The sequence below is a fragment of the Drosophila melanogaster genome, chromosome 3L (assembly GCF_000001215.4).
Source record: "Drosophila melanogaster chromosome 3L".
NCBI lineage: Eukaryota > Metazoa > Arthropoda > Insecta > Diptera > Drosophilidae > Drosophila > Drosophila melanogaster.
The window spans coordinates 19,171,550-19,192,441 of NT_037436.4; the positions used below are offsets into that span (position 1 = coordinate 19,171,550).

General features: G+C 42.0%; 1 protein-coding gene and 1 long non-coding RNA gene across 3 annotated transcripts in view; both read right to left on the bottom strand.

The window, feature by feature from the left end:
• The window catches only part of fz2 (frizzled 2), a 94,399-nt gene that overhangs the window by 30,575 nt on the left and 42,932 nt on the right, over window positions 1-20,892 (bottom strand). For both annotated transcript variants that reach the window (NM_001275107.1, NM_001144499.3), the window contains one exon: window positions 14,119-14,166. The gene's annotated coding sequence lies outside the window, so the exon portion shown is untranslated. The remainder of the gene's footprint in view (window positions 1-14,118; window positions 14,167-20,892) is intronic.
• lncRNA:CR45941 (long non-coding RNA:CR45941) lies at window positions 12,449-13,177 on the bottom strand. Its single transcript, NR_133276.1, has one exon. It is a non-coding gene; the product is annotated as a long non-coding RNA:CR45941 (long non-coding RNA).

Below are 20,892 nucleotides of genomic sequence, written 5' to 3' on the forward strand. Positions count from 1 at the left end.
CACCCTGCTGAAAACTCAGCAAGTTCTTTGACTTTCTTCGGCGGTGGTGGGAATACAGGGTGCCCTACTCCCCCTCCCCATCACCCACGAGAAAAAGTCAGCAACTCCGACAGCCTGGCTTTAATTGCAATTCCTTCCTGTTGGTGTGCTCACCTTGCTAATGAGCGCACGTTCCAAACACACGCTCTCTCTTCCGAAGAGTCTCTTCCGGCGCACCGCTCTTTCTCTTTCTCACCTTGTTCTCCCGACTCGGCTTCAATCTCTCACGACCGGTTTTCTGGTTTTTATCTGCTAAGGGTCTTGTTAAAAGTAATTCGTAACACGTTGTTACCAGATAACGCCGTCAGCCCACGAGCTCCGTCTCTCTCGTGCGCTCTCTAGCCCTCTCCCTCGCTCAGCGACTCTTCTGAAAACCCCTTTCGATCATGATCATTCTTCCGAGCCGTTGTCGTTGTTGTTCTTGCCTTGTTAGCGTCATCGGTTGGCTTGCTAAAAGAGCGATAAAAAGGTAGAACGAAAAAAAAATAACTTCCAGGTCCCGGTCAGGTTTACGGTAGGTTGGAATGGAGAGGGGGCGCGGAAGCAAGAAAGAAAGAAGAAAAGGAAGAAGACGCAGATCGCCTGCAATCCAGGCTCACGTTTTGACTTTTGGCTCTGACTCTGCTCTCATTGTTGTGCTGCCTTCGCTGCGGTTCAATACACCCCGTTCTTTTAGCTGCAGGGTGCCCCGCGAAGAGGAAGAATGCCCCATCCTCCCATCCCTCTCCGCACCACCTCTTTTCCACCCGGCGAGCCGGTTCTTCGCTCTCCAGACCACATGTGGTGCAGTGTGGTTGCAAGTATGAGTGATTTTGCCTAGTTAGTTAGGAGGAGCTCCCAGGTATGCCAAAGCAGCAAAAAATAAACAAGCTGCAAGCCCAAGTTTGTGGTGAACGAAGCGATAATACCCTAAAATTCCGTGGGATATAGTGAATTGAATTAAATGAAATTGGTATGATGCAGCTTAGTTGAATAATACATTGTTTAATTTTATGTCATTCTCTTCCCAAATATCTTGGTTATTTTAATAGTTTGACAACGAAAAGATAATCATTGGATCATGATTGGTACTTCCATACTTAAATATGCACTTTCTTAACTTTCAGCAACTTTGTTTCATCATGCTCCCTTAAAGGGTATCAGAAATTAAAGTCTGCCCATAAGGTGCAGAAAAATCTCATGTTTATATGCATTTCGGGAAAGGTTGGGGAAGGGAGTACAGTATAGTCCGATCCATCCAACATCGGGCCCCCAACAACAAGCGAATCGTGCACTTGGGCCGCTAATGAACTTACAATGCATGGCTTGTTCAGATCCGAAAAGCGGCGGAAAGTGTGTAGGATCCCGGGAGGGGTAGTTATAAATGGCCGAGGGGGAAGACGGGAGGCACCCACACAGCGATGCAGAAAACCCCGATTAGAGTTATTTGCAAACTGTGAAACATGAACTCGACTCAGACCCTAACTCCAACTCCCGAGTTGCTCCAAGTTGGAACCCGATGATTGACCCACGAAGGAGTTGCGCCCGTTCGTGCCTCAATCAGTTTGTCCAGTGGGCAGGGCTCAAAGGATACACTGCTCGAAATAGGAGGTATAAGTGAATGTGTTACTTAAAGCCAAACCCTGCTAATAAGAGCTGTAGCATATAGTGTAATTCTCTCTATTTTTAAATAATCTTAGCTTCCCTATGGAGATCACTGATGCGATCATATCGATTTCATATCTATGAACTTAAAGTCCCATTTCAATTCAAGACCGTAAGATTTGCGCAGTGTATTCGAGAGATCTCCATACCCCTGTCACGATCATGATCAGTAAAACTAACAAGAGGTGTTGCCTCTGTCGTTGTTTCCTTTTGCAGGCCATGTATCTGTATCTGCCCAGGCATCAGTTCGTCATCGTGATTTTCCTGGGTGGTACCGGACCCCCCTCTCACCATCCCCGATCCCCATCATTTTCCCTTTGGCTAGGGCCCCCTACCCACCTCTTGTACCAGTGGCATGCCTTTTGTTTGTACTTTGTCGATCGATCGTCTGCGCTTTTGTTTGTTTCTCAGGGGGAATTTCCCCTTAACTTTAGCTTTAACTAGACAACCAGTGGCGTTGTCGCTGATGTTGTTGCTGGAGTCCACGTTGTTTCTGTGGACTCGACTGCACCCGGCGCTCTGTCAATGGGCATTAAAGACATCCCATAACAGCTCACTTCCCTGGAATCGAATAGCTCGAAGCATTCGCATAGCATCGACATCCCAGTTGGATTTTTTGGTTTTGGGCTGGGCCGAGCTAAGTTGCCCTTCCGCAGTCCACAAGCTGACATATCAATTTGGTACCAAGGACTTAAAGACCTAAGTCAACGCGTTACAAATGAGTTGGATCAATTTAAAGCTCATAAATCTTGGCGATCAATTGAGAGATCATTAATCTCACTGAGTTGTAAGATGAATTAACCATCAAGTGGTACAGACAAAGTAAAAAAATGCCTTTGGGTGGGTTCAAAGGTCTCATAAAATGAAATATAATCATAATATATATGGTATATTAATAGCAAGATTATAGAATTCAAAAGCAAACACCTTTAGATGACTGGGAATAACCCAATCCCAAAGTACACTTTGCTAACATTTAACCTATACATTTTGGAAATACTATTTTTACTTTAAATTGGCAAAGGTTAACAAAGAGCGCCGTTTCGAAGTAAACAATTCAATTATCATCATTATGCCTTCAGTAGCGGCTCTATCTGCAAATAAGTACTATATATATAATAAGCAAGTGCTGCAGATTATAGCAAATATCAATGTCATCGTGTGGAAATGAGTTCAATCCTCTGGGCTGCAAATTCCGATCGTGCCAACGCCAGAGATTGAGAATAATACGGACAGACAGACGGACAGACGAACGGACAATTAATGCGCCACTACAAATCTCATTTCCCATAAATAATCACGATTTATGACGGACAGTCAGTCGGCAGAGCGGCATCGAAATAAATATTATTACACATTATTATCATTATCGCAATTGAACGAAAAAACCGATGTGAAAACGAAGAAACAATTGTCAATCAGACGAAATTATCAGTACATACATATAGAGAGAAAAAGGTGGCAACGCGTTTGGCACGCAGGGCAAACATAAAGCCAACTGCAGTCGGATCATAATAAACCATTAAAGAAAATTAAGATACAACAATTCAGGCCATAAAAAAATCGACACGAGAATGCGAAGGGAGAACGAACAAATAATTCACACCATTCTAAAGCAAATTATGGCATAGTTGGGATAGTACTCCATTCCATTCCACCGATAACCACACGTCACTCCGCAGATAACCCGCATAGATATCGCTCTGGAGTTCCCCGACTTCGAATTAACCGAAAAAACGAGTACAACGATATTGAAATTTATGACCCGGCTAAATTGACAGGAGGGTTGCCAAGGGTGACTTTCCTACATACATAAATATGTATTTATATATGTTATATATGTATATATGTACATAAAAGAACCTGGGTTCTATAAACAGTATGTTCGACTTTAGCTACCGCATAATTGAGCTTGTAAGTTACCGGAATGAATGCTCATATGAAAAAATTCACTTAGCTTTTGCTCTACAAATTACTTGGCCCAGATGTTGCCAACTCTGGATATCGCTTCCAATTCATTAAGTCAAAGTGGGGAAAACCTTAGCCGACATGATGGAATTTCGCCTTACTCTGGAGCAAATGAAAAAACTTTGCTAAAATAAAAATTCAAAATATCCGGGAGGGGCGAAAGATTAAAGGGGTCGCCGGATCAACTGAGCGGAACAATTGCAGTGCGGCAAACAATGTGCAACATGCCAAAGCATCCAAGAAAGACAGAAGCTGGAGACAGGAAACAGGAGCAGCTACACAGGGAGAAAAGTCTTGACTTTGAGGGGCAAAAGCTCATCAGGTCAACTTTGAAAAATATCTTTACATTCACAGATATTTGTTACGTTCTAGATTAAGCTATTTGTTATCAATCAAAATGAAGGTATCTTTCGATGGAACGAATTCTAGATTCTACATAATTTCGAAAGACCCCTCATTTTCTTTCAGTGTGGAGATAGCAAGGAAGACAAATCGAGCGACAACTGCTTTTCGGGTTGGTTCATTGCTTTGGTCGTTGCTCCACTAAACAAAAGTTGAAAGCCAAAAACTTTGGCCAAAACCGAAACTAGTGACAAATCGGGGCGGGGGAGGCGAAGCTGGAGTGGGAGTGGCAGTGGGCAGTGGTGGTGGGTCTAGTGGGCGGGGCCAGGTCGAGGGGCCAACTGCAGTTGCTGAAATCAGATACCAACAATGAGCAGTCCAAAGACCAAACGAACCGAAGTTGGAGAAATGTGCATTTAAAGCCAAAGGAGCCGAGTGTAGGGAGCAGATATGTATAGGGACAGTTTATCGACACATATCGAGTTCTACGACTGTCAAAATCTACACAGAAACCCGGGAAAACAACAAACTTTGACTTCTGCTCTGGTGCTCTGGCTTTTTCAACATTAACTCAACTTGTTTGCCGCTCCGCAGTTGGCACTCGCAATTTTCCCTTGGCTACAAAAATATGCGCAAAATTTTTGTCATTTGTCCCCCGAACCTCTAGCATATCCTTTTTACGGCAAACTTTTACTACAAAGTTTCCAATTTGTTTCTGCGCTCGTGTATGTGGTTAAGTTTAGCTAGAATATTTCCGAAAAAAGGGGAACACGATTTGATTGCTTTTTCATTGTTTTCGAATGGATTTTTGAATGTTGTCGGGCGCAAATGTGAGTGTGCCGAAATCGATTAAAATCATATTTATGAGGTGCCCAGGGAGGAGAGTTCGGAAAGTGCGTGGTGTTTGTTGAACTTTCCGTAAAGTTTCCCTTACGGTTCTTTGAGAGTTTCCAACTAGGCGGATATTATGTAAACTTCGGAAACTCTATTGTGGGAGTTCATAACCATATATACTAAAGTATTTTATATACATTTTTTATAACATGACAGATTATATAATAATGAGCATATAGCCTATGAATAATTATTAGATAGATGGTATTGGTGTTATAAAATTTAAATACATCTAAAATTCAGTGGTCTTACTTTGCAACCGGTCAACTGGTTGAGCACAATTTCCACATTTCCCTTCCGGCCGGAATGACGATAGACTCCATTTTCGGCCAGCTGCCAATTGAAACTTACTTAACACTCCAAACTGTCAAATAGGCAACGAAATGTGCACATTTGACCTGACTGCCATAAAATTCCGTTGTGGCATGAAAAGGAAAATACTCAAAAGTAAGCAGGAAGGTTCCGGTGAATTTGGGAAAGCGGTTGGGAAACGCAGTTAGAGTCAGACAATAACTGGTCAAGGTCAAGCAGAACGGAAAACCGAAATCCATGCCAAAGGGTTAACTAGTCAAGTGACCTTTGCGTTACTCTAAAATGAACTTTAGAGAAATAAAACCGAAACGAATTTCGCCTTGGCTGCACTTGAGCTCAATTTGAAAAGTGATTGGGTTACAGTTTTGGGCTCTGGTTTCGATTCAGTTTTTCGGTTTCTGGCACAGCACAGCCTTCAATTTATTAACCTCAATATCAATTGTGGCGCATAAATCTCGATAAAAGTAAATACGAGTGCTGCATATTTCACACAAAAATTTGAAGCAAAAAAAGCGAAGCGAATCGAAACGAAACGAATTCATTTGAAGGCAAGGATGTAAAAAGGATTGCGCTCAGGCAGTGATTTTCAATTTAAAAAATTGCACGCAAAAGCGCCACAAATCAAAGGAATTGACTTTGCCAGCAGAGGCGGAAAAAAGGGGGAGCCCTCTCCACAATAAATTTCAATCTAAAAACTTAACTAAAGGCACCAAGAGTAGAGCTTCTGTTCTGAACTGAGTAAAAAAAAAATGGAAAATTAGGATACATTGGCATATCGAATATGGAAATACTCTTGTGCGGAGTGCTTTTGTACTGCTGTATAATTTATGAAGTATTCATAAATTTATGATCAAATGATGGGTCATCTTTTTTGATTGCAATGGTTTAATAGAACTTATATATGAATGTGATAGGTACAAGTTGTGAACAAGTAATATTACTTCTTAAGATTATGGTATTGTTCTGCACAAAGTGTTCTAAGCCCCCTCCGGATCTAAGGGTACAAGAACGGAACTGCTCTGTAAAGTAGTGAGCTGAAAAATGCAAAGCGAGTGAAGCCGAAGCTGCCACGCCCCCTAAACCAATACACGCCACAATAAATCTCAATTGAAAATGCTTTTTACAGCGGCCAGCGAAAGAGTGAGAGGGAGGGGCTATGGATGTCGACGGAGAGGGCTTGATTCCCTCTTGAAGCTTCGAAAGAAATCAATGGAACGAACGATTGAGTGGCGCCCCCTGTCGCTTTTTGCTCCCTGCGCTTTGAGCCATCGAAGGGAATTTATAATTAATAAATGCCCCCAAGTGAGGCAGTGAGAACAAGTGCTGATTAGTGCAATGACAAAGCAATCAAAACACTTTGGCAAACGTGGCAATTAAAATTCACAAAAGCCCACTGAGCACTGAGCACTGCACTGAGCTCTCCCCCAATTCCCAGTGTACTTCTGGCGCCCTCTGTTGACCGCAAGCGGCAACGACTGTTTGATTGCTGCCAAAGGGAAATCAAAGAGAAATCGGTGGCACTATATCGCCTATATACATACATATATACGAATACAGTATGTGTGTGTGAAGCAATCACACCAAATAAATCATTCAATGCATTTGCCATTTCGGAGTCGCAGAGAGGAAGATGGTCGTATGCGAAGAGAAAGAGATGGATGCAGTGGCGAGAAAGAGAGGGCACCAGTTCCGGAGAAGTTGCGAATTATTCATGGGGCTCTGCGGTTAAAGGGAAGTGGACCCCGACCCGGCTCCAGGATTCAGGATTCTGGACTCAGATTATCTGTCATCGACCGCACAGTTTAGTGGCGAAGGAAATTACTTTGGATCTCCGACTCCGACAAAATGGCCGACGGAAGTTGGTCCAGCTGAATGGATTTGGCCACGGTTATCCCGGTGAACAGATGGATGGATTGATGCCGGGATAAATCTATGGGTTAATGTGAATGGTAGGTGCTTGGCAATGTGCGAAAACACATAATGCACGGGAAATGGAAGCAATTTAGTGGACGCTATTGATTAGAATAGGCAACCGTAACATACCGCTTAAAACCAATATTGAATTTAAAATATTTTTTTATTTGTTTGATTAGATCCTTACAAATGGCAGTCATATTTCATCTGCTTCCCTACCACATTTGTGTTAATTATTCCCTAGCGACAGAGTACAGAATACTCCCATTTACCATTACCTGTGAAATCTGCGAAGCCTTGGAATTCAAATCCCTGAAGACTCAATTGAAATGAGTATTTGCCAATGTAATTAGGGGAAATTTGTTTTGGTTTATTGCTTGGGCAGCCAGTGCTAATAATGAGGCTTGAAATTGCCCAAAATGGATGGGGATTGAGCGGGCCGAGACCCTATGACGAATCAACTGGACAGCGAGCACTGCGAAATTCCCATGGAGACAAAGCGGGAAGAAATCTAAAGCGTGTTAAATCTCAGAGCAACTCAATGGCCTTCGCTCCGGAGCATTCAATGCGTTTCTGTCTGGCAGCTGTGAAAATCCAATTTCCAGCACGCCTAAGCGGATGTAGTCCTGGCATTTTCTCAAAAGGACACAAAAGAAAGCAAAGGACACACATGCACCAGAACAGGACGACTGTTGAGGGATGGATAGGAAAGGGAGGGGAGAGTAGGGGAACGCAAGGAGGAAGGTTGTGATAGACGCGGCACTGGCATTTAAGTGACATTAGCAGTTGACATGTCTCGTCTGTGACTGCGGTTGGTCCCAATAGTCAGGTCAGGAAAATGCACACTGAGAGAAAGATAGTTCGTAGGACTTGCTTTCCATATGAGAGATCTTTCACATCTTAGTATAAGTATATTTAGAATAATCCAATTGTTTGACATTAGCTATGCTAAATAATTGAGTGTTAATATTGTTATGCTAACATGTCCTCTTAAATGAGAAACTATTCCATTCAATGATTTTTTCTGAAAAATTTTTTATATATTATATTTAGTTAGGGCCCGTTTCTTCCAGTGCAGAGAACAGGACGTAGAAAAGGAGTCTCGACTCCTGAGGTTCTGCGCTTTGAAAATTACTTTCTGTTTAGACAATATTATGGATCGCTTAATGCCATCCACCGTTAACAAATTGTTTACCCATTTTTCCGGAATCGATTGAGGGAACCTCGCCTCCAAAAAGCAGAAACTGTCGCCGAGGTTCAATCAACTTTTGAACCCGTCCCCCGTTAACCACTGTCAATCATCGTGGAAAAACAAAAGCAGCTAACAAACTTTTTCTATTTCGAAATTGGCCAGAATCGCTGAAATAATTCCAAACGGCAAATGCACTGCAGCACGCCATGTCAAGAATGAAAAGTAAACGAGTTGCCGAAGGGAAAATGGTTAAGCTACCATTTTGGTGGCCAGCAGTTTATGATCAAGTTTTCCTTTTCCATTTATGCATTTTTCACTGCAAATCATGCATAACCCAACTGTGCGGGAAAATGTGGAAAAGCCAGCGCGGCTCAACCGCACTGTCAGCCATCAAAACTTGTCAATTTTCCATATAGTTAAGCAATTTTCTGCAGTCATGATATGAACTGTAGAGTAGGAAAATTGTGGGAGTGCATGAGCTTAGATGGAAGCTCTAAAGAACCTTTCAAGTAGCCAGACATCGAGCTGATTTGGCATGTGATTTATGGGAAATTGATTAAATGTTCTTTGCCACTACGGTGCAATGGGAAAAAAAGGTAAAAATAGGAGCCACTTTAATTCATTTGAGGAAACTCTTTAATATTGCATCATAAGAGTGTGAGTTAGGGTTAATCGAAAATGTTTTCTTTATAATTTTCCTTCTCTTACAAACAGTGGGGTTACATACCACCCCATTAATTAGACGCAATACAAGAACTCTTCACCGCCATAGGCCATCTTCCTGACCATTGTTAACCACGAATCTGATTTATGGCAACCGAATTCATATTTTGACATCATATAGATGCGGAGTCCATGCCGACAATTGACGCCCTTAATCTTAATCTAAGCGTCGGTTCGGAAGCGGAGGGTAAACCCGATCCGTTCAGTCGACTGTGATATAAAGCACCTATAGTCCCGATAGGGAAAACCTTGGTGACAGCGGCAATTGCGACGACAATCTACTGTGCAACCGTGCAAACACAATGCGGCTGCAACTTAAACAAATCGCTGGAAATCGAAGAAATGTGCCATAAAACACAGGATGTGGGGAATGGGAACTGGTACCGCCATCGAAATCAAACTCGAAACCGAAACTGAAACAGAAATAAAGAAACGCGTTGACAGTTTTAGGCAAGCTGTCGATCAAAAAAGCAAAGAGACGGACAGACTGAGTTCCAATACCGCACTGCAGTTTCAGTTCAGTTCAGTTCAGTTCAGCTCAGTTCGGTTCGGTTCCTCCACAATTCACACCTTGCCCGGAAAATAAATCGGGCAGGGCGGGAAAATATGGGGAATATGGTTACGGGCACGGTTGTAAAATGCGCGCACAATCAGTGCTTCAAATCTAGAAAAATCAACAAAGGAATCGAACTCAACTGAAGTGACGGCGGTTCGGGAGTTGGGGATTGGGTTCTAGGTGAGTGGCAGCCCAGTTTATCAACAGAATGTGGGAAGAGGGGTACTCAAGACCCCATATAACATGTAATAATAAATAGAAAATGTATATAAAATATGATAGAGACAACGTCGGGTCGCGATAAGACCGAAAAAAAGTGTTTATGGCTGTAACACGGATTCAATATTTGTCAAGGATAAACCGAAGGCTAAGGATATCATCAAGCAGAGAAAATTCATTTCGAAAATTACTCATTATTGGTAAACTTAAAAACCAATTCACAAGTGCATGATTTTGAAATAACCTGATTTAGAGGCCCCTATGATTAGAGGCCCTAATGGGAGCAAGGAACAGAAATATCTTATTAAAGATTTTAGGGTATTATCAAGATTTTATGAATGTGTGAATTGCGCCAATTCTATTCATGCACAATTTGCCATCGGGAGAAACCCCTTAGGTGGCAGCAATAAAATGCAGCTCAGATATTTATGACAAACAATCAACACCCGCAAACAGCACACACAACACATGACTTGTATCGGAAACCAAAGGCTTTATGGGGCTATAGATATCTGAGCTATCTATCTATCTGCACTCACGCGCACTGCGATGAGAAATGTATTGATATGTAATTCAATAGAAAAACTAATAAACTGCTACTGCAATGGCAATGGCAATTGCAATTGCGAGTGCGAATGGGAGTGCAACTTTTATTGAGGCAACCGACCACCCCAGGTGGTTTGGCTCTCGACGCCAAACGATTCCTGCGCTATTTACTTTCGATGCAATCTTGGCCAGGTGAGTGCGACCGACACGGGCATAAATCAAAGCACAACTCGAGACTTATCAAGATATGGCAGAGCCAACACAAAACTTGCAGTTATAAGCACAGTTATCTACACTCGGAATAAAAGCTTCACATATTTCTGCTAAGTGAAAAAAAGGCAGACATTTCGGCTTGAGCTTAGAGAAATTATTAAAAAGTCATTCTTTTGAACCTTACATGACTCACATTTTTATATGAAATGGAAAATATATAAAATTCATATGCATTTTATAGAATATTGATAAGTTTGAGTGGCTGTTTAATTTTACATCTGGCTAACTATGATTATCTAATTTTCCAGACTGCATTCAACTGCTGCAGTTTACGGTTCAAACTTCGGGGGCATGAGTAATCGATGTGTTGGTGATGAGCAGAGCGGGCTAAAATGTTAGAAATGAATTTTAAATATTTTATCGACGGCGTTCGTGACTCACTTGAGTCCCAGTCTGGGCTTCGGTCTCCCGGCGGACGCTCGCATTTTGATCAAATGTGGCCCAGGCCAAGTCGGGCGGGCAACCACAGAAATCCCCACAGAAATATCTTGGAGGGCCGGAGTGCCCAACTATATGTATGTGAGTCACGTAGTCGGGCGGAGCATGTAAATGACTTGGGTGACAAACAGACTATAGACTGATATTTGGGGGCGGCTGTGGGCCAGATTTTGTCACATTGTCTCAAAAGCCCAGGAAAATTAGAGAGCAGGAGTTGGACGCTTTGGTTTTTTCGGTTCTTTTTCGGGTCTTTTAACTTGTTTTGCTCATTCGTGACACGCGCCAAAACACAAATTTCTGTTCGATTTATGCAATTGAGGAAATAAGTTCGACGACTGGGGAAGATTGCTTTCGACTTCCTTGCGGCTTCCTTGGATTCGGATTGGTGAATCGGAGAATCGGGTGGTTGGGGCCTAAGTGGATACCGGCAACGGAACACGAAGTCCAATAAACGTTTTGCGGTAAATGCGAAATTAATAATTAAGCAGCCAGCAGTGCAAGGAGTTAGTTGAGGAATATTTATGGCCAATGTCAATTGGTTTGTGTACGAAGTGTGATTATTTTTCTAGGGGAAGTCTATAAACAACCTATAATCAAAGGATAATATACATTTAATATGCATTTCACTTGAAAGTGATTAAAAAATGTAATTATTATTAGGATCTTCGTTTTAATTATACAAAGTGTTTTACTTAGGGCTTGAATAAATCATTCTAAAATCTTAAAGACTTCTTCAAAATAAGCTTTAATTCCATGAAATGCTAATTGCACTCCTTAAATAATAAATCACACAACATATTAATTGGCGGCACAATTTAAATAACAAACAAATAATGAAATTACGATCGAGACAAACAAATATTCCCGAGAATAAATCAATCTAATAAACTTGTTCAACAAGCCGAACTCCCCAGCAAGATTTCTCCGAGATTACTCTTTTCCAAGCTCGAAAGAAACACTCCCCAGCAGTTTTGGGTAGGATCCCACACACATTGAGGAATTTATGTGCCATGACTGTCTCATAATTCCTATATGCATTTTTTTCAGTATCGTATTTTCGAGTCCCCTTAGTAGTTTTTACTTTTTTTTTTTATTGGCCGCGAGCGTTTACCATATGTGGGCAATGTCACAGATTGCTCATGTTCGTGTTCCAAGGCAGCGGGTAACTTGAGAACCCATTCGAGAACGACTCCGCTGTCCGGGCATTTATTTCATTAGCACGCAGATCGGGGACAGGATAAAAGGAGAAGTGGAGAAGTTGAGCCAGAACCAAGAAATTCATTAAAGAGTAAACTTCGAATAAGAAAAGCCAGGCGATGCCCGGCGAACGATAAACCCGCGACATGTGACTCCAAAAAACTCCTCGACCGCTGGGTGACAGAGCGTTTGTAATTTATTTAACTGCATTTTTGTGGATTGTGGATTCGATTTCCGAGGACGAGGAAAGAGGTCCAGAATTTGTGTACGCACGACAGATTAATGCGCCCGTGTGATGTCAGAAGATACAGATACAGAGATACAGATACAATGATGCTGGTCCATGTTCGAAGTCTGCGGCAGGTAGAGATGCCACGATAAGATACTCCGAATCCTTCGGGTTTCGGCTGCCGGGAGAGTGGGTATTTGGTGTGTGTGTGTGTGTGTGTGTGTGGTGCATTCGGGGCAAATATAAATATTTATGTGGAAAACAGCAGGCGTTTTGTCAAAATATTTGTGTAAGAACTCGGAGCAATCCACATTCTGGGCTAAACAGATTTCTGATTCCGGCTTGCGAGACCGATTTGTACCCCGAAATATTGTTTACACACCTGATTCTGTTTGTCTTCATCGATGCCAGCAGTCAGATTGTATTAAGTCATTCGGTAGGGAAAGAGTTTCTACGGTTTTGTGGTTTATTCTGGAGGCCAGGTGTAACGCCCCTGCTTCCTGCGGTCTCCTATTCAATGAAAAATTGCTGGCTTACGAGAACCAGATAACTGGAGACACAAAGAGAACGCTGGCTAAGGACACATAATCCTTTGGCCTGTCATAGCCAAGAGTTCCACATCCTTTGGCTTCCTGCATTGCAGCATCTGTCCTGTTTGCGATACTCTTTCGGGCAATAAATCGTCTCAACTGGGTTAATTCAATCTGTGGGGGATTTCGTTGGGGCTTTTAATCTAAGCCTAATTAAGGGACACACTAGATCCCTAATATTTGGCATGTATGTATGTATATACATATGTAAAATGTATTATTACAGCAGAAGTTTTTAGGACATACATATTTTGAATTGTTTATGGCCTTAGTAATAGTTATCTACTGAAGTAGCTAATTTTCCAGTCGTCGTGGCCTTTCTAAATTATATTCACCACCACGAACCCTTCTTTTTGTATGCCCCTAATTTCCGATCCTGTAGTTAGCTGCTGCCTTGCGGTCGACTTGTCGCATTATCCTATTTTATTTACTGCTAATGCTGCGCTTTCGTCGTCTAAATAGCATTTGCTGTGATTTTTTGCCTTCTTTGCCCTAATATACTTTTTTCTTCGGCATGACCAACAACAAGAGGAGCGCATAAAACACATCATTAATTTAAGGCGATGCTACGAGACAAGCACATATATTAGAAGCAGGGACTACTAACGACCAGAGTTCCATCATCAAACGAGGCAAAAGTCAAAGGACTTAAGTAGCATTGGCAACAACGCCGGCAAGGAACAAAAATTAATTTAGCTTAATTCGTGAACGAAACTTTGGCTGAGGCCAGAAACCAACTCGAATGCTCAAGTGAGTGTGTGTGAGTTGGACTCCTTCGGGGCTCTCAGCCACTGAATCCTTTAATCCCATTGCCTGCCAGTTTAATTATGTAGTTTATTAGGCGGAAATGAAAAAGCGAAAGCCAAAAGCGGAAACTGAAACCAAGCGACGACCGAAAGAACGCTGCTTCTTAAACATTTTATATATGCACAAGGAGTCGAGTAGGACCTCTTCACCCAACTCCGCAAGCTCTGTTTCATTTAACTCTACTTTGCATATATAGATTGGGGTACTAAAAAAGGTTAAACTCTTTTTTGCTTACCTTGTTCGGCGGCTGCACTCAATAAATTAGACAAAAGTCAGGCTGGATCTGAAAAAGAAAACAAAACGGTTCAAAATTAGATTAAAAATGCATAGAACTTTGGTTTCAAGTTAGGCACAAGGGGTTAAACAATCCTAAATATCTATATGTTATCCTTAAAAATATACACTCCTAGAATAATTTGTCTCAAGAATAATTTAGAGCAGGCAGAGGAACACTTTGGGTTACTTTCCAATTATTTCCATTTTCTCTCACCTAAAATCTTAAAAAAAAAAAACTGACCCAACCTAACAATTTAAGCCAATACTCTCAAAGGGTAACTAAAACAGGAAAGGAAAAGGTTTCTATTATTTTATTTCCATTGTTTCATGGCTGAGTGCCTTGTACTTGTTATGGAAAACAGAAAGAGAACATTTCTTATTTTAGGGCCAAAGGTTCCCGAACTCATGGCTCGCAGGCAACCCGCAAATTTTCCAACAGTAGACGGTAGGAATTTTCGAAAATTGCCCCACAATCAGCATAAATTTTGTCAGCTAGCCCAAATTAGCCCAGCGGACTCCCCCACAATAATCTAAGGAACCCGGCTGCTCTCCGCAGATTTGCCTCCTAACTTGTATTGAAAGGCACAAATTTGTGCTAATGAGTTTTGAAAAGGGGATTTGTAGGTGGCCCGAGTCGACCTGCTTAATGCTTGGCCAGCTTTTGGGCTCACTCCATTCCATTGCGACCATGCTCAAATAACCTCGGCTAACCTTACCTCATCTGATACAGAATCCCAGTTAGTCACGTGTGCCGACTGGGCCCGTAATTGAGTTAAACTTTTCTAGGCCAGGCCGAAAGGCTTCGACGTCTTTTTTCGTGCCGGCGGGAAAATGGAGTGAGCCACGATTGCATCAGTCGATGGGTCGAAACTCTTTTGGCCCGGCTGTGGAAAGTTTTTAAAGCCCAAACACACACTCTCTCGCAATTGAAAGTGTTTGCCGTCTATGTGTGTGCATATCGAACCATATCGAACGTGCCATAGAATTCATCTAGCGAGCCAACAAATGCTGGCTAACACAGTCCGTAAGCCCGTTCAAATATGGTCAGAAGGAGTGTTTATGCGGTGCACTAGATCGAGATGTTTCGCAAATGCATTTTCGGCATTTCGGTGGGATATTGAAATAAAAATGGACAAGTTTGTAAATAAGCAAATATAATATTTATAAAGTAATTGATTTACGTTACAGCTCAAATCGAAAATATGTTGAATATATAACATTTAATTTAAACAGTAAATAAATTCTACAAAGTTTGAATATTTAAGCGAGGTATATGTTACCTTCTCTATATCCTTAACAGCTGTATTTCCTTTACTTTAACATTAATAAAATTGCTTTTAATTGTCATAGGTATTATAATGATGATCTAGTCCCATAATCCTCCTCAATTATCCCTTGGCAGTGGATATATTTTGAAGTTAGGATTGGTAATCCAAATATGGCAAGTGCCATGGCTGCGATCTAAATCTAGAGTGCCAAAGCACTAGACACCAGCGCACAATGGAAAGTGCATTTACATTTCGGAAATGGGCGGAAGGGGGGCGTTGGTTGGGGATCCAGCCGGCAGTCGGCGAGGCAGGCGCACTTCAAATGTTATTGAAATATTTATAAGTTAGACACCAGGCCGAGCTGGTGGAGGACCTCAACACTTACAGCAATCAAATGCACACAATAAAACATTTTCAATAACTCTTTCGACGCTGCGACTGAGGCCATTAAGGATTGAATAAGGCCCAAAAAACCACCCGAAACCCACAAATGTTCTCCACCGCTCCACATGCTGCGATCTGGGAGCCCCAATTGCAGGAGTAGTTTGTGGGCAAGTGCACTTCTCATTGTGTCCCACTGTGCCAAAAGCCCACCCAACGAACTCGGTTCAGAGTGCACTGTGCAATGTCAGCAAATATATAAAACCAAAAAGTTACTAGTTCTCTTAAAGGACCTTTATTGAGATTATTGAATACTATTATTTTATTTCCAATACAATTTTTGAATATATTTAAAGCCTATTATATATTTTTTTAATTTTAAGCAATGTTTAAGGAACAACGAGGGAGCCATTTAACTAACGTACCTACTGCTGATTTTTGTCAGTGCACCTGATATTGAAGGCAAACCAGAGGCCGCTTTTCAAGTGGCTATCAATCGTTGCCCTTGCCGGTTTCTGTTTCTATTAAATTCCCGAAAATTTTTCGGCTCTGTTCGCCCAACTGATGATGGAATTATTTGCAGTTAAGGAATACGAACGAAAAAAAGTACAGACATGCGGGCACTTCACAAAAACTGTAGAGTCTATATATTTTTAGATGGCCGCGCAGCGCAACTATTCCCATATGAATATAGACGAGCATTTGATTGCTTTGAAAACATGCAGCTAGCTGAATCCCCGGTTTTCCGCATTTCTATCTGTGGCGTGATCTCTCTTTCCTTTTTCCCTTTTCGTAAATTACTAACGAGTTTCTTCGCTGGGCGGATGGTGGAAAGGCGTGGGCTGTGGGTTGTGGGCTGGGTTTTGGGGCGAAATAAAATGCAAGTCACGTACGGAAAGGGGCGACTGTGGGGGCGAAACGCGACATCAGCAAGGACATTGTCAAACACAAAGCTTGCCGCTTGTCCTGTTCAGCATATCCTAGGTCCTTTGCCTCACTTCGCCTGTCTTCGGCGTCACTCAACGCCACTGTTTGTTTGTCAACAACCCGAACCCATCACACCCCCAAAAGCCCTGGCTCCCCAGGAACCCCCTTCAAAAAAAAAAAACAAACCCCCCCATCCACACCCCTCGAACCCCTAAAATAAAACGCAAATTGCGCAAATCCTTTTAAAGGCAACGGCAAAGCAAATGCCGCTACGCGCTTTTCAACCCAGTCCCCTGCATTTCTTCGGGACACCGCCCGCCCCATAAGCCACCTCATCCCCTCTCCCCCCCCTCATCCAGACGCCCATGATGGCCATGTTTAAATACGCAAACAGCCGACAGAAGCTACGTGCTTGGAAAATAATTTAAAAGCTCAAAAGGTGAGCAAAAGCAATGCACATAGGCACGTCCTAGCAACAACAACAACAAAGGCACCAACAAAGGCAGTAAAAAATGGTATTCATTGTTGTGGAGTTTGATGAATAATCGGATACCCTGTGCTGTGTGTAAGGGATTAAATTAAAGCCCGCTAATTTGGAATAATGCTGCTCATTAATGAACTAAGATTCTAGATGCTGTCAAAAAGGCAATGTAGAAAGAAATCCTATTTACATAATAAATGCCAAATGATAACTAAATTTAAAAAAATATTTTGTATTGAAATTTTTTTTTAATTATCCACTCTATTAACACAAACTCCCTCAGTTTACAGGGTAGCCACAAAATGGCGTTAAAAAGCCACCAAGCCCAACTCCAATCGAGACTCAGCTTTTCGCTTTTCTTCCCGCTCCCAGATTTTTCTTAGCTTTTTTGTCCAGGCAACTCGTGTGTTTGTTTTAAAAATTTATGAAAATTTGCTTTACCCAAAGGAAGCCGCCGCCGAAACATCAAAAGGCACGAGAAGACAACAAAAACACTGCAGTCGTGAGGATAGCGGAAAATCAGAGTGGGAAAAGCGGAACGGGAATCCGGAGGAGCAATCATCTGGGCAATTTGCATTTTCAATTTGCAGCAACAAACAAGAGAAAGAGATAAGCGCCGAACCACAAAACGCCGCCTTAAACGCGACCTAACGAAGCAATAATCAATTATCAATAAATTTCCCAAATGCCACGCCCACCCACAGGAGCAAAGAGAAGGCGGGGAAACCTCTCGGCGCTGATTAAGGATGTTTTTGGCTTTTATCTGCGTGTCGAAGACATCTCGATGCTCTTTATGAGCTGTCGAGTGGGGAATATTTGTTCGATTGGCTTCTGGTCTCTGGTTTCTGGTTTTTTGCTGCTGGTGCTGCGTTTGGACTTCCCTGTTCGGGTCTCGTCCTGAAAATGTCCTCGCAGTCACGCCCCTTCCGTGCTTTAATGACATTTTAAGCACACAAACACGCACGTATGCAAAAAAAAAAAAAAATAGGGAGTTGGGGGCGGGATTTCAAAGTCGCATCGTGGAAAACAATGTTTATACGATGACATCGATTAATATTATTATATTATATTGTAATATTATTATTTCAATATTTTTTATAGATAGCCCCTGTTTCCGTCAGCTTATGTAATAAATAAATAAAATAAATTCTTTGTCGATCACTGTTATTACCAAGTTCACTTGGCATGAACTTTGACATCTTGTCCCTATTCTTCTCGCAATTTATAAGCCCGCATGAACGGAAATTGCGAGCGCAGATGACAGTTAATGACATCGAGACACCTTAACACCTTGTCGCCCAACGAGTGCGTAAGAGGACGGCAAGAACAAGAGCAGATGAGCAGCCTTGAGCGAAACAGGATGCCTTCATCTGCTGTTATTGGTATCCTGGCATCCCGTGCCGTTGCCGTTTTATCCTTGACTGCATTTTGGCGGCACTTGCTTTCTGTTTTCCCACACCTACCGCCACCACAGACATTTTCCCGCCGCGCCTCTTTGCAAATTACTTTGCAAAGATGAAGAGACAGTCACCTGCAACATTTTAAACTTGGAAAAAAAGTGTGGTCCCCAGTAAAGAATATTTCACTGTTTAAATGAAACAGCTTAAAATTCTGAACAAACTAGAGTGTATTGCTATTGGAAAATTTACTTTCGAATGTATTCTTTAAAGAGTTATGAACAAGCAGCACTAGATATATTTTCTCTCAGTGCAGCCATGCAAGGCCATTAATGAATATGGGGGGGGGGGGGAAGTGGGGATATGGAGGGTCCTGATGCCAGGACGAAGGACTTGCTGCATATCTTTCCACAGCTACAGCTTCGCAGCCTGTCGTCGAGTGTTTGCCATTGCCCGCTGGCGTTAGAGAAATGGCGACGTTTGCCCGGTCGCAGGACCTAAGTCCCTACTGCAGCTCCTTGATATCCTGCGTGGCAAATCCAGGAGGGGCGGTCTCATTTCTCAGCTGTCTGCTCGCTGTCTGTTTGCTGCCAGGCAAAAAGTCCGCACTCCACAGGCAAAACAGCAACGTAATCACCTTTTGCAATTAATTTAAGTGGATTTAGTGTGCGCCGGGTTTTTGCGTATTTGCCTCGCTATTCCGGGTCCCTTCCACACGCAAAAAAAAAATTGGTTTGTTTGCCCTCGTCGTTTTATTAGGATTTGATTGGCTTCCTTAGCTAGAAGCTCATACACTAGAAGCTCTATCGTTTTGCCTTTTTTTATCATATGTTATATCTTATCTCACAACCTAAACCTGATACTATTTTCTCAGTGTACATTTCCCCAGCTGTGCCTTGTGTGGCCATATTATCGCCATGTTGAAAAATGGCTGACTAAAGGTGTTGATGAGCTGTTGTTGTTGCACAGTTTTTGGCAAATGACTTTGACTCGAAATGGGGAATCCCCAGGATTCTCTGCCGTGCAGCTCCTCCTGTTGCCTGGGCTTTGAGATTAGGTCCTGAACCCTGGGGTAAATGTACATTTAGATGGCTGTGTGTGGCTAGCTAAAGTTTGGCAGGTTGCAAGCGTAACGTTTCTAGTAGATTACACTCGAGGAATTTTAATGCACAACAAAAACTATTCCATGGCGGTTTTTCGGATAAAAGCGGAGGGCATTTTTGGCTAGGGCGAGGGATTAATGCAAGCAGCAATTTATATTTAAAGTATACTAGACCAAGCAAAAATGGTAAGAGATAAGATGGAAACCTTAATGCTTCTCCTGTTTTATACACAAATGCCTTAAGCTTGAATCAAAAGTATATTGAGTTAGTCTTAGTCGTGTACATATACCTAAATGAAGCAAGAGAAATCGTGTAGTAGTAATGAGATAACACTAAAAAACCTACCACTAGTAATTAAAGTGATTTATATTGTAGATTTATAAAAATCCAGATCAGCATAAGGCACCAAGATAATCCTCTAGCTGCCAACAAAAGAAGCATTCAATCGTTTATGGCATCGGCACTAATCAATAGAGAAATCTTTCGCCCTTTGAATAGAGAGATTACCGAGTGCAACTCCGGAATTTATTTCAAAGTTTATCAGCTTTGTTTATTTACAAAACTCTTGTCCCGTCAGCTTGGCTTGCACTTCCAGGAAAATACGAAGAAAAAAACCAAACTCAAGCCGATGCGACTGAAGTCATCTCAACTATTTGGATCGTGCGCTGTTGCATTTGATTTATTTACTTAGCCCCAACTATGGCTGCTCCTATATGTTCCCGGTCGTTTTTTGTTCGCACTGCCTTTATGTACAGTAAAAATTCACATAGTTTATATTGACTGGAAAATAAATACAAATAAATCCACACAAATGCTGCGACGGTTGCTCATACGACGCGTTGTCTCCTCGAAAACGGCTGCAGTTAATTTGTTGAGCTCACGTCGGCGTCGAGCTATTTTGTTTACTTTAAATGTTTACACTGCATTTTCACAAAACGAGCATCTTTCGTAGAAATTCTCAATTGTAGCATGAAGTTTTCGAGGAAGAGGGACGATTCTGCCGTTGTAGGTGGATGAACATATAGATATATCGGAACTATTCGGGCTGGCGTTAATCATTATTTAAATTTTTGATTTGTTCGTGATGTTTTAATGAGCTGCAAGTGGAGGGAGGGGAACTCTTTCTTTTTCATTCCTCTCCCGGTTGTTTACATAACTTGGCCCCCAGCTCATTAC